Source organism: Hordeum vulgare, chromosome 4H (assembly GCF_904849725.1).
Source record: "Hordeum vulgare subsp. vulgare chromosome 4H, MorexV3_pseudomolecules_assembly, whole genome shotgun sequence".
NCBI lineage: Eukaryota > Viridiplantae > Streptophyta > Magnoliopsida > Poales > Poaceae > Hordeum > Hordeum vulgare.
In genome coordinates, this window is record NC_058521.1 from 556,834,103 (window position 1) to 556,846,035 (window position 11,933).

Sequence of the window (11,933 nt, forward strand, 5' to 3'; positions counted from 1 at the left end):
CAAGTTCAGGTTCTGATACCATGACTTGGACAAGCGTAGGGCCATGTAAGCCCCAGCGCGGCAGAGGCATGCCAGGCATCTAGGCGCTCTCCACCCACTGCAAGCCAGCGGGCGAGACGGCTCATGGAAGCCGGCTCCACGCCTTCCGGCCACAAGGCCGCCACCATTCACGAGCCTGCGACCTGGAGTTGAGCCACAGACTCGCCCAGGGTGCGCAGGCGGGCCCGAAGGCCCACCCCGATCTCCTCCACGCTCCAGCCGGAGGTAGTATCTACCTCCTGCCCGGCCGCGCGGCACTCCTCACGGCACACCTCGACGGCGGTGTCGGCCGCGATCTGGGTCTCAGGGAAGAGACCTGGAGTGACGGCAACCAAGACGTAAGAGCACATCAAAAGGAGGAGACGGCAAAAAGACCAAACATAAGACAAGGAGGAGAGACCCATGATGGAAGGCGTCATCGATCTCATGAGAGACCTCGAGGACCTCGTGCTCCCGCACCTTACTCGCATGAGTAAGGCGGGCAACTTCCTCCTGGAGGGTTGCCGCAAACTCCAGAGCCTTGGCCAGCTGCATCTGCTTTTGGACAGGGGCCTCATCCTTCTCCCTCAAGGCGGCGTCCTTGAGGTCCACCTCCTTGAGGTGAAGCGACGTGAGGCGGTCCACGTCGGTAGAGTAGGAGGCCTCCTTCTCCTGCAGCGTGGCCCGCAGCCGCTCCAACTCGACCCGGTCGGCCGCCTCGAGCTCCTTCTTCTCCGCCTAAAGAAGGTCCAGCTGCTCTTGGAGCCGGCCGCCAGCGTTGTGCAGGGCGTCACACTCCGTGGCGACCTCGCCCAGCCGGGCTTCAAGCTCGACAATCCGGCTATCGGCCCCGAGGTGCTGGGTCTGTAGCTCGTTGTATGCATGTACCTGAGCATCATAAAGCGCCTGCCAAAAGAGAGAAAAGGGAACATGATTAAGATTCGACCTGGTTAAAGACCTAACCAGCCCGATTCTCGGGGGCTACACCCAGTGGGTGCGCTAGCGCACCCCCACTAAAGAAAACTATGCAGGGAAAAGGGCCTCCAAGAGATTCGGACCGGTCGGCAATCGAGCCGCCCGATTCTCGGGGGCTACACCCAGTGGGTGCGCTGTCGCGCCCCCACTAACGCCAAGAGAAGAGAAGAAAGTACAAAAAACCAAAAAAGGCAATGCCTACCTGGGTGCGGGCTTCCAGGCGCTCCATGTCGCTGCATACCACGCGGGCCGACTGCTCCACCTTCGACCGGCTGCTGGAAAACATCGTCACCAGCTCCGGTACGTCGGAAAGAACGGTGCGAGCGGGCAGTCGCAGGCGGGCCAAGTTCGCCGCCCGCCATGTCCTCATAGGACGGCTTCCAGCCCGGCCCTCGACTCCTAGCGCAACAGGGCCGTGATGAGGAACGACGATGGCGCCGGCTCCTGGTGCCGGCTCGACGGCCGGCTCGGGCGCCATCCCGGCCGGTGCTACCTCCTCCGCAGGAGGCGGATGGGCCGCGTCCGGCGCATCCATGGTCGCCCCTGGGGCGTCAAGGGCCGTGTCCGGCGCTGCCAAGTCCAGCTCCGGCGCGTCGGGGGTCGCCTCGGCCCTGGGAGAGTCAGGGATCGTCTCGAGGTCCACCTGCGCCGAGGCTGTCGGTTCGGATGGCTGGGCCCCCTCGGTCCCTGGGGCTGGCCTGGAGGCGGCCTCGCTAGCTGGCTCCTTCGCACGGGCATGTGCGGAGGGGTCATGTCTAGCCTTCGCACGCTTCTCCACCGGCCTCTCGACCCGGCTGGGGCGAGGCTGACCCACAGCGGCCTTCCCCGCAGCCGTGTCCCACCGGCGCTTGGACTATATCTCAAGCTCCCTCTGGGCAGCATCAGCTGCTGCCCAGCCAGCCCGCTCGGCTGCGGAGGCAGTGTCTTCATCCGCATCCTCCGCCTCCCTGTCAAGCAAAGCTCCTAAGGAACAAAGCTCATCCCCAGATGGACAAAGGAAACCAGGAGGAAACCCTACCCCGCTACTACAGGGACCTGCCCCCGGCCACCACCACGGCGCCTCTTGGCGCCTCCTGCTCGCTGCCCGGCTGGAGGACCCGGCGCCGGCCGCTTAGAGGCCGGCCGGGAAGCTGTGGCACCCTTGCCCTTCTTCCCGGCTATTGGAGAACGTCGCATGGGAAACAAAAAATTTCCTACGCGCACGAAGACCTATCATGGTGATGTCCATCTACGAGAGGGGATGAGTGATCTACGTACCCTTGTAGATCGTACAGCAGAAGCGTTAGAGAACGCGGTTGGTGTAGTGGAACGTCCTCACGTCCCTCGATCCGCCCCGCGAACAATCCCGCGATCAGTCCCACGATCTAGTACCGAACGGACGGCACCTCCGCGTTCAGCACACGTACAGCTCGACGATGATCTCGGCCTTCTTGATCCAGCAAGAGAGACGAGAGGTAGAAGAGTTCTCCGGCAGCGTGACGGCGCTCCGGAGGTTGGTGATGACCTTGTCTCAGCAGGGCTCCGCCCGAGCTCCGCAGAAACGCGATCTAGAGGAAAAACCGTGGAGGTATGTGGTCGGGCTGCCGTGGAAAAGTCGTCTCAAATCAGCCCTAAAACCTCCGTATATATAGGTGGGAGGGAGGGGGGCCTTGCCTTGGGGTCCAAGGACCCTCAAAGGGTCGGCCGAGTCCAAGGGGGAGGACTCTCCCCCCCCCAAACCAAGTTGGACTAGGTTTGGTGGGAGGGAGTCCCCCTCCCTTCCCACCTCCTCCTTTTTTTTCTTTTTCCTTTGATTTCTTATCCTTGGCCCATAGGGCCCTTTTGGGCTGTCCCACCAGCCCACTAAGGGCTGGTGCGCCACCCTTATGGCCTATGGGCTTCCCCGGGGTGGGTTGCCCCCCCCCCCCCCCCCCCGCTGAACTTCCGGAACCCATTCGTCATTCCCGGTACATTCCCGGTAACTCCGAAAACCTTCCGGTAATCAAATGAGGTCATCCTATATATCAATCTTCGTTTCCGGACCATTCCGGAAACCCTCGTGACGTCCGTGATCTCATCATAGACTCCAAACAACATTCGGTAACCAACCATATAACTCAAATACGCATAAAACAACGTCGAACCTTAAGTGTGCAGACCCTGCGGGTTCGAGAACTATGTAGACATGACCCGAGAGACTCCTCGGTCAATACCCAATAGCGGGACCTGGATGCCCATATTGGATCCTACATATTCTACGAAGATCTTATCGTTTGAACCTCAGTGCCAAGGATTCGTATAATCCCGTATGTCATTCCCTTTGTCCTTCGGTATGTTACTTGCCCGAGATTCGATCGTCAGTATCCGCATACCTATTTCAATCTCGTTTACCGGCAAGTCTCTTTACTCGTTCCGTAATACAAGATCCCGCAACTTACACTAAGTTACATTGCTTGCAAGGCTTGTGTGTGATGTTGTATTACCGAGTGGGCCCCGAGATACCTCTCCGTCACACGGAGTGACAAATCCCAGTCTTGATCCATACTAACTCAACTAACACCTTCGGAGATACCTGTAGAGCATATTTATAGTCACCCAGTTACGTTGCGACGTTTGATACACACAAAGCATTCCTCCGGTGTCAGTGAGTTATATGATCTCATGGTCATAGGAATAAATACTTGACACGCAGAAAACAGTAGCAACAAAATGACACGATCAACATGCTACGTCTATTAGTTTGGGTCTAGTCCATCACGTGATTCTCCCAATGACGTGATCCAGTTATCAAGCAACAACACCTTCTTCATAATCAGAAGACACTGACTATCATTGATCAACTGGCCAGCCAACTAGAGGCATGCTAGGGACGGTGTTTTGTCTATGTATCCACACATGTAAATGACTCTTCATTCAATACAATTATAGCATGGATAATAAACTATTATCTTGATACAGGAATTATAATAATAACCATATTTATTATTGCCTCTAGGGCATAATTCCAACAGTCTCCCACTTGCACTAGAGTCAATATTCTAGCCCTCACATCACCATGTGAATTACATTGTAATAAATCTAACACCCATATAGTTCTGGTGTCGATCATGTTTTGGCCGTGGAAGAGGTTTAGTCAGCGGGTCTGCTACATTCAGATCCGTGTGCACTTTGCATATATTTACGTCCTCTTCCTCGACGTAGACGCGGATGAGGTTGAAGCGTCGTTTTATGTGTCTGGTCTTCTTGTGAAACCGTGGTTCCTTTGCCAAGGCAATGGCACCAGTATTGTCACAGAACAAGGTTATTGGATCCAGTGCACTTGGCACCACTCCAAGATCCGTCCTGAACTGCTTCATCCAGACACCCTCCTTAGCCGCCTCCGAGGCAGCCATGTACTCCGCTTCACATGTAGAATCTGCTACGACGCTTTGCTTGGAACTGCACCAGCTTACTGCACCCCCATTAAGAATAAATACGTATCCGGTTTGCGACTTAGAGTCGTCCGGATCTGTGTCAAAGCTTGCATCGATGTAACCTTTTACGGCGAGCTCTTCGTCACCTCCATACACGAGAAACATCTCCTTAGTCCTTTTCAGGTACTTCAGGATATTCTTGACCGTTGTCCAGTGATCCACTCCTGGATTACTCTGGAACCTACCTGCCATACTTATGGCCAGGCTAACATCCGGTCTAGTGCACAGCATCGCATACATGATAGAACCTATGGCTGAAGCATAGGGGACGGAGCACATATGCTCTCTATCTTCATCAGTTGCTAGGCACTGAGTCTTACTCAATCTCGTATCTTGTAAAACTGGCAAGAACCCTTTCTTGGACTGTTCCATTTTGAACCTCTTCAAAACTTTATCAAGGTATGTGCTTTGTGAAAGTCCTATCAGGCGTTTTGATCTATCCCTATAGATCTTAATGCCTAGAATGTAAGAAGCTTCTCCTAGGTCCTTCATAGAGAAACTTTTATTCAAGTAACCTTTTATGCTCTCCAAAAGCTCTACGTTATTTCCAATCAGTAATATGTCATCCACATATAATATTAGAAACGCCACAGAGCTCCCACTCACTTTCTTGTAAATACAAGATTCTCCAACCACTTGTATAAACCCAAATGCTTTGATCACCTCATCAAAGCGTTTGTTCCAACTCCGAGATGCTTGCACCAGTCCATAAATGGATCGCTGGAGCTTGCACACCTTGTCAGCATATTTAGGATCGACAAAACCTTCGGGTTGCATCATATACAACTCTTCCTTAAGGAAACCGTTAAGGAACGCCGTTTTGACATCCATCTGCCAGATTTCATAATCGAAAAATGCAGCTATTGCTAACATGATTCTGACAGACTTAAGCATCGCTACGGGTGAGAAAGTCTCATCGTAGTCAACTCCTGGAACTTGTGAAAAACCCTTTGCCACAAGTCGAGCTTTATAAACGGTCACATTACCGTCAGCGTCCGTCTTCTTCTTAAAGATCCATTTGTTCTGAATAGCCTTGCGGCCCTCAGGCAGTATCTCCAAAGTCCACACTTTGTTCTCATACATGGATCCTATCTCGGATTTCATGGCTTCTAGCCATTTGTTGGAATCTGGGCCCACCATTGCTTCTTCATAATTTGCAGGTTCATTGTTGTCTAACAACATGATTGATAAGACGGGATTACCGTACCACTCTGGAGCAGCGCGTGATCTCGTCGACCTGCGTGGTTCAAGAGAAACTTGAACTGGAGTTTCATGATCATCATCATTAACTTCCTCCTCAACCAGCGTCGCAATGACAGAGGTTTCCCCTTGCCCTGCGCCACCATCCAGAGGGATGATAGGTTCGACAACCTCGTCAAGTTCTATCTTCCTCCCACTCAATTCTCTCGAGAGAAACTCCTTCTCGAGAAAAGCTCCGTTTTTAGCAAAAAACACTTTGCCCTCGGATTTGAGATAGAAGGTGTACCCAACTGTCTCTTTTGGGTAACCTATGAAGACGCACTTTTCCGCTTTGGGTTCCAGCTTTTCAGGCTGAAGCTTTTTGACATAAGCATCACATCCCCAAACTTTAAGAAACGACAACTTTGCCCTCTTGCCATACCACAGTTCGTATGGTGTCGTCTCAACGGATTTTGATGCTGCCCTATTTAAAGTGAATGCAGTTGTTTCTAATGCATAACCCCAAAATGATAACGGCAAATCAGTAAGAGACATCATAGATCACACCATCTCTAACAAAGTACGATTACGACGTTCGGACACACCAATACGCTGTGGTGTTCCACGCGGTGTTAACTGCGAAACAATTCCACATTGTCTTAAGTGAGCACCAAACTCGAAACTCAGATATTCACCCCCACGATCAGACCGTAGGAACTTGATCTTCTTGTTACGATGATTTTCCACTTCACTCTGAAATTGCTTGAACTTTTCAAATGTTTCAGACTTGTGCTTCATCAAGTAGACATAACCATATCTACTTAAATCGTCAGTGAAGGTGAGAAAATAACGATATCCGCCGCGTGCCTCTACGCTCATTGGACCACACACATCGGTATGTATGATTTCCAACAAGTCACTTGCATGTTCCATTGTTCCGGAGAACGGAGTCTTAGTCATCTTGCCCATGAGGCATGGTTCGCACGTGTCAAGTGAATCAAAGTCAAGTGACTCCAAAAGTCCATCAGCATGGAGTTTCTTCATGCGCTTTACACCAATATGACCCAAGCGGCAGTGCCACAAAAATATGGCGCTATCATTGTTTACTCTAACTCTTTTGGTCTCAATGTTATGTATATGCGTATCGCTATCAAGATTCAATATGAACAACCCTCTCACATTCGGTGCATGACCATAAAAGATGTTACTCATAGAAATAGAACAACCATTATTCTCAGACTTAAAAGAGTAACCGTCTCGCAATAAACAAGATCCAGATATAATGTTCATGCTCAACGCAGGCACTAAATAACAATGATTTAAGTTCATCACTAATCCCGATGGTAGCTGAAGTGACACTGTGCCGACGGCGATTGCATCAACCTTGGAACCATTTCCTACGCGCATCGTCACTTCGTCTTTCGCCAGCCTTCGTCTATTCCGCAGTTCCTGCTTCGAGTTGCAAATGTGAGCAACAGAACCGGTATCGAATACCCAGGCACTACTACGAGAGCCGGTTAAGTACACATCAATAACATGTATATCAAATATACCTGATTTTTCTTTGCCCGCCTTCTTATCTGCCAGATACTTGGGGCAATTGCGCTTCCAGTGACCCATACCCTTGCAATAGAAGCACTCTGTTTCAGGCTTAGGTCCAGCCTTGGGTTTCTTCGGTGGATTGGCAACAGGCTTGCCGCTCTTCTTCAAATTGCCCTTCTTGCCTTTGCCGTTTCTCTTGAAACTAGTGGTCTTGCTCACCATCAACACTTGATGCTCTTTACGGAGTTCAGACTCTGCGACTTTCAGCATCGCAAACAACTCGCCGGGAGACTTGTTCATCCCTTGCATGTTGTAGTTCAACACAAAGCCTTTATAGCTTGGCGGCGGTGATTGAAGGATTCTGTCAGTGATAGCTTCTTGCGGGAGTTCAATCCCCAGTTCAGCTAGACGGTTTGAGTACCCAGACATTTTGAGCACATGTTCACTGACAGACGAGTTTTCCTCCATCTTGCAAGCATAGAATTTATCGGAGGTCTCATACCTCTCGATCCGGGCGTTCTTCTGAAAGATAAACTCCAACTCCTGGAACATCTCAAATGCTCCATGACGCTCAAAGCGACGTTGAAGTCCCGGTTCTAAGCCATACAAGACTGCACATTGAACTATTGAGTAGTCCTCCTTACGTGCTAGCCAAGCGTTCTTAACATCCTGATCAGCCGTAGCGGGTGGTTCATCTCCTAGCGCAGCATTAAGGACATAATCCTTCTTCCCAGCTTGTAAGATTAGCTTAAGATTACGAGCCCAGTCTACAAAGTTGCTTCCATCATCTTTCAACTTAGCTTTCTCTAGGAACGTATTAAAATTTAGGATGACTGTCGCGTGAGCCATGATCTACAACACAAATATATTCAAAGTGGACTTAGACTATGTTCAAGATAATTAGAGTTCAACTTAATCAAATTATATGCTAAACTCCCACTCAAAAAGTACATCTCTCTAGTCATTTGAGTGGTTCATGATCCACTTACGCTATCCCAAGTCCGATCATCACGTGAGTTGGGTATAGTTTCAGCGGTAAGCATCCCTATGCTAATCATATCAACTATATGATTCACGATCGACCTTTCGGTCTCATGTGTTCCGAGGCCATGTCTGCACATGCTAGGCTCGTCAAGCTTAACCCGAGTGTTCCGCGTGTGCAACTGTTTTGCACCCGTTGTATGTGAACGTTGAGTCTATCACACCCGATCATCACGTGGTGTCTCGAAACGACGAACTGTAGCAACGGTGCACAGTCGGGGAGAACACAATTTCGTCTTGAAATTTTAGTGAGAGATCACCTCATAACGCTACCGTCGTTCTAAGCAAAATAAGGTGCATAAAAGGATTAACATCACATGCAATTCATAAGTGACATGATATGGCCATCATCACGTGCTTCTTGATCTCCATCACCAAAGCACCGGCACGATCTTCTTGTCACCGGCGCCACACCATGATCATCCATCAATGTGTTGCCATCGGGGTTGTCGTGCTACTTATGCTATTACTACTAAAGCTACATCCTAGCAAAATAGTAAACGCATCTGCAAGCACAAACGTTAGTATAAAGACAACCCTATGGCTCCTGCCGGTTGCCGTACCATCGACATGCAAGTCGATATTTCTATTACAACATGATCATCTCATACATCCAATATATCACATCACATCGTTGGCCATATCACATCACAATCATACCCTTCAAAAACAAGTTAGACGTCCTCTAATTTTGTTGTTGCATGTTTTACGTGGTGACCAAGGGTATCTAGTAGGATCGCATCTTACTTACGCAAACACCACAACGGAGATATATGAGTTGCTATTTAACCTCATCCAAGGACCTCCTCGGTCAAATCCGATTCAACTAAAGTTGGAGAAACCGTCACTTGCCAGTCATCTTTGAGCAAAGGGGGTTACTCGTAACGATGAAACCAGTCTCTCGTAAGCGTACGAGTAATGTCGGTCCAAGCCGCTTCAATCCAACAATACCGCGGAATCAAGAAAAGACTAAGGAGGGCAGCAAAGCGCACATCACCGCCCACAAAACTTTTTGTGTTCTACTCGAGAAGACATCTACGCATGAACCTAGCTCATGATGCCACTGTTGGAGAACGTCGCATGGGAAACAAAAAATTTCCTACGCGCACGAAGACCTATCATGGTGATGTCCATCTACGAGAGGGGATGAGTGATCTACGTACCCTTGTAGATCGTACAGCAGAAGCGTTAGAGAACGCGGTTGATGTAGTGGAACGTCCTCTCGTCCCTCGATCCGCCCCGCGAACAATCCCGCGATCAGTCCCACGATCTAGTACCGAACGGACGGCACCTCCGCGTTCAGCACACGTACAGCTCGACGATGATCTCGGCCTTCTTGATCCAGCAAGAGAGACGGAGAGGTAGTAGAGTTCTTCGGCAGCGTGACGGCGCTCCGGAGGTTGGTGATGACCTTGTCTCAGCAGGGCTCCGCCCGAGCTCCGCAGAAACGCGATCTAGAGGAAAAACCGTGGAGGTATGTGGTCGGGCTGCCGTGGAAAAGTCGTCTCAAATCAGCCCTAAAACCTCCGTATATATAGGTGGGAGGGAGGGGGGCCTTGCCTTGGGGTCCAAGGACCCTCAAGGGGTCGGCCGAGTCCAAGGGGGAGGACTCTCCCCCCCCCCCAAACCGAGTTGGACTAGGTTTGGTGGGAGGGAGTCCCCCTCCCTTCCCACCTCCTCCTTTTTTTTTCTTTTTCCTTTGATTTCTTATCCTTGGCGCATAGGGCCCTTTTGGGCTGTCCCACCAGCCCACTAAGGGCTGGTGCACCACCCTTATGGCCTATGGGCTTCCCCGGGGTGGGTTGCCCCCCCCCCCCGGTGAACTTCCGGAACCCATTCGTCATTCCCGGTACATTCCCGGTAACTCCGAAAACCTTCCGGTAATCAAATGAGGTCATCCTATATATCAATCTTCATTTCCGGACCATTCCAGAAACCCTCGTGACGTCCGTGATCTCATCCAGGACTCCGAACAACATTCGGTAACCAACCATATAACTCAAATACGCATAAAACAACGTCGAACCTTAAGTGTGCAGACCCTGCGGGTTCGAGAACTATGTAGACATGACCCGAGAGACTCCTCGGTCAATATCCAATAGCGGGACCTGGATGCCCATATTGGATCCTACATATTCTACGAAGATCTTATCGTTTGAACCTCAGTGCCAAGGATTTGTATAATCCCGTATGTCATTCCCTTTGTCCTTCGGTATGTTACTTGCCCGAGATTCGATCGTCAGTATCCGCATACCTATTTCAATCTCGTTTACCGGCAAGTCTCTTTACTCGTTCCGTAATACAAGATCCCGCAACTTACACTAAGTTACATTGCTTGCAAGGCTTGTGTGTGATGTTGTATTACCGAGTGGGCCCCGAGATACCTCTCCGTCACACGGAGTGACAAATCCCAGTCTTGATCCATACTAACTCAACTAACACCTTCGGAGATACCTGTAGAGCATCTTTATAGTCACCCAGTTACGTTGCGACGTTTGATACACACAAAGCATTCCTCCGGTGTCAGTGAGTTATATGATCTCATGGTCATAGGAATAAATACTTGACACGCAGAAAACAGTAGCAACAAAATGACACGATCAACATGCTACGTCTATTAGTTTGGGTCTAGTCCATCACGTGATTCTCCCAATGACGTGATCCAGTTATCAAGCAACAACACCTTGTTCATAATCAGAAGACACTGACTATCATTGATCAACTGGCCAGCCAACTAGAGGCATGCTAGGGACGGTGTTTTGTCTATGTATCCACACATGTAAATGAGTCTTCATTCAATACAATTATAGCATGGATAATAAACTATTATCTTGATACAGGAATTATAATAATAACCATATTTATTATTGCCTCTAGGGCATAATTCCAACACCGGCTGCCTCGTCAGTAGCAGTCACTCCGCCACCTTGACGCCGGCCACGCGTCAGTGGTGGGTTGGTGACCTCCTCCACCTCATCAGAGTCTTCCTCGAAGGCTGCACCAGAACAGATCGACGCGAGGCTCGATCCCCACAAAGCCCTCGCACAGGACCACGAAGGCAGCCAGCTACAGTATGGCGTTCGGCGCCAGATGATGCGGCTGCAGGCCGAAGAAATGGAGCCATTCGGCGAAGAAGGAGCTAGACGGGAGCCCGAAGCCCCGGTAGAAGTGCTCGACGAAGACCACGACCTCTCCCGCGGCGGGTGCGGGGGCGGTCTCGGAGCTGGGGAGGCGCACCAACACTTGGGAGGCCGGGGGCAGCAGTCGATGGTGACGAAGCGCCTCGATGTGCCCCTCGTCGACGTCGCTGCCCAACCAGGCTCCCTGCAAGGACGCCTTCTGCGTCGACGACTTCTTCGAGGAAGAACCGCCAGCCATGGCTGCGGGTGGCGAGAGCTCGAAGTAGTCGGCGATGTCGCGACGGCGAAGATGAAGAAGACAAAGGGCGCGAGCTCTTCTTCTCAGGGCGCTGGGAGGAAAAGAGCGCGGATGCAGGACGAGAAGAGGGGGCAAATGGCTTCCTCGGAACCCTCGCGTCCCATTTAAACCCCCACGAAGCGTCGTGGGGAGGGGATCCGGTGCGCACCGGGGCCCATTAACCCCGTGTATTATGGGCGGTAACGCTTCCCTAAGCCCAACCACCGCGGAGTAAATCCGTAGAGGATCTCCCGTGCGGAGGCCGAGGGGGCGTCGTGGCGGGACCCAGGGCCCAGGCCCGGTCTCGTC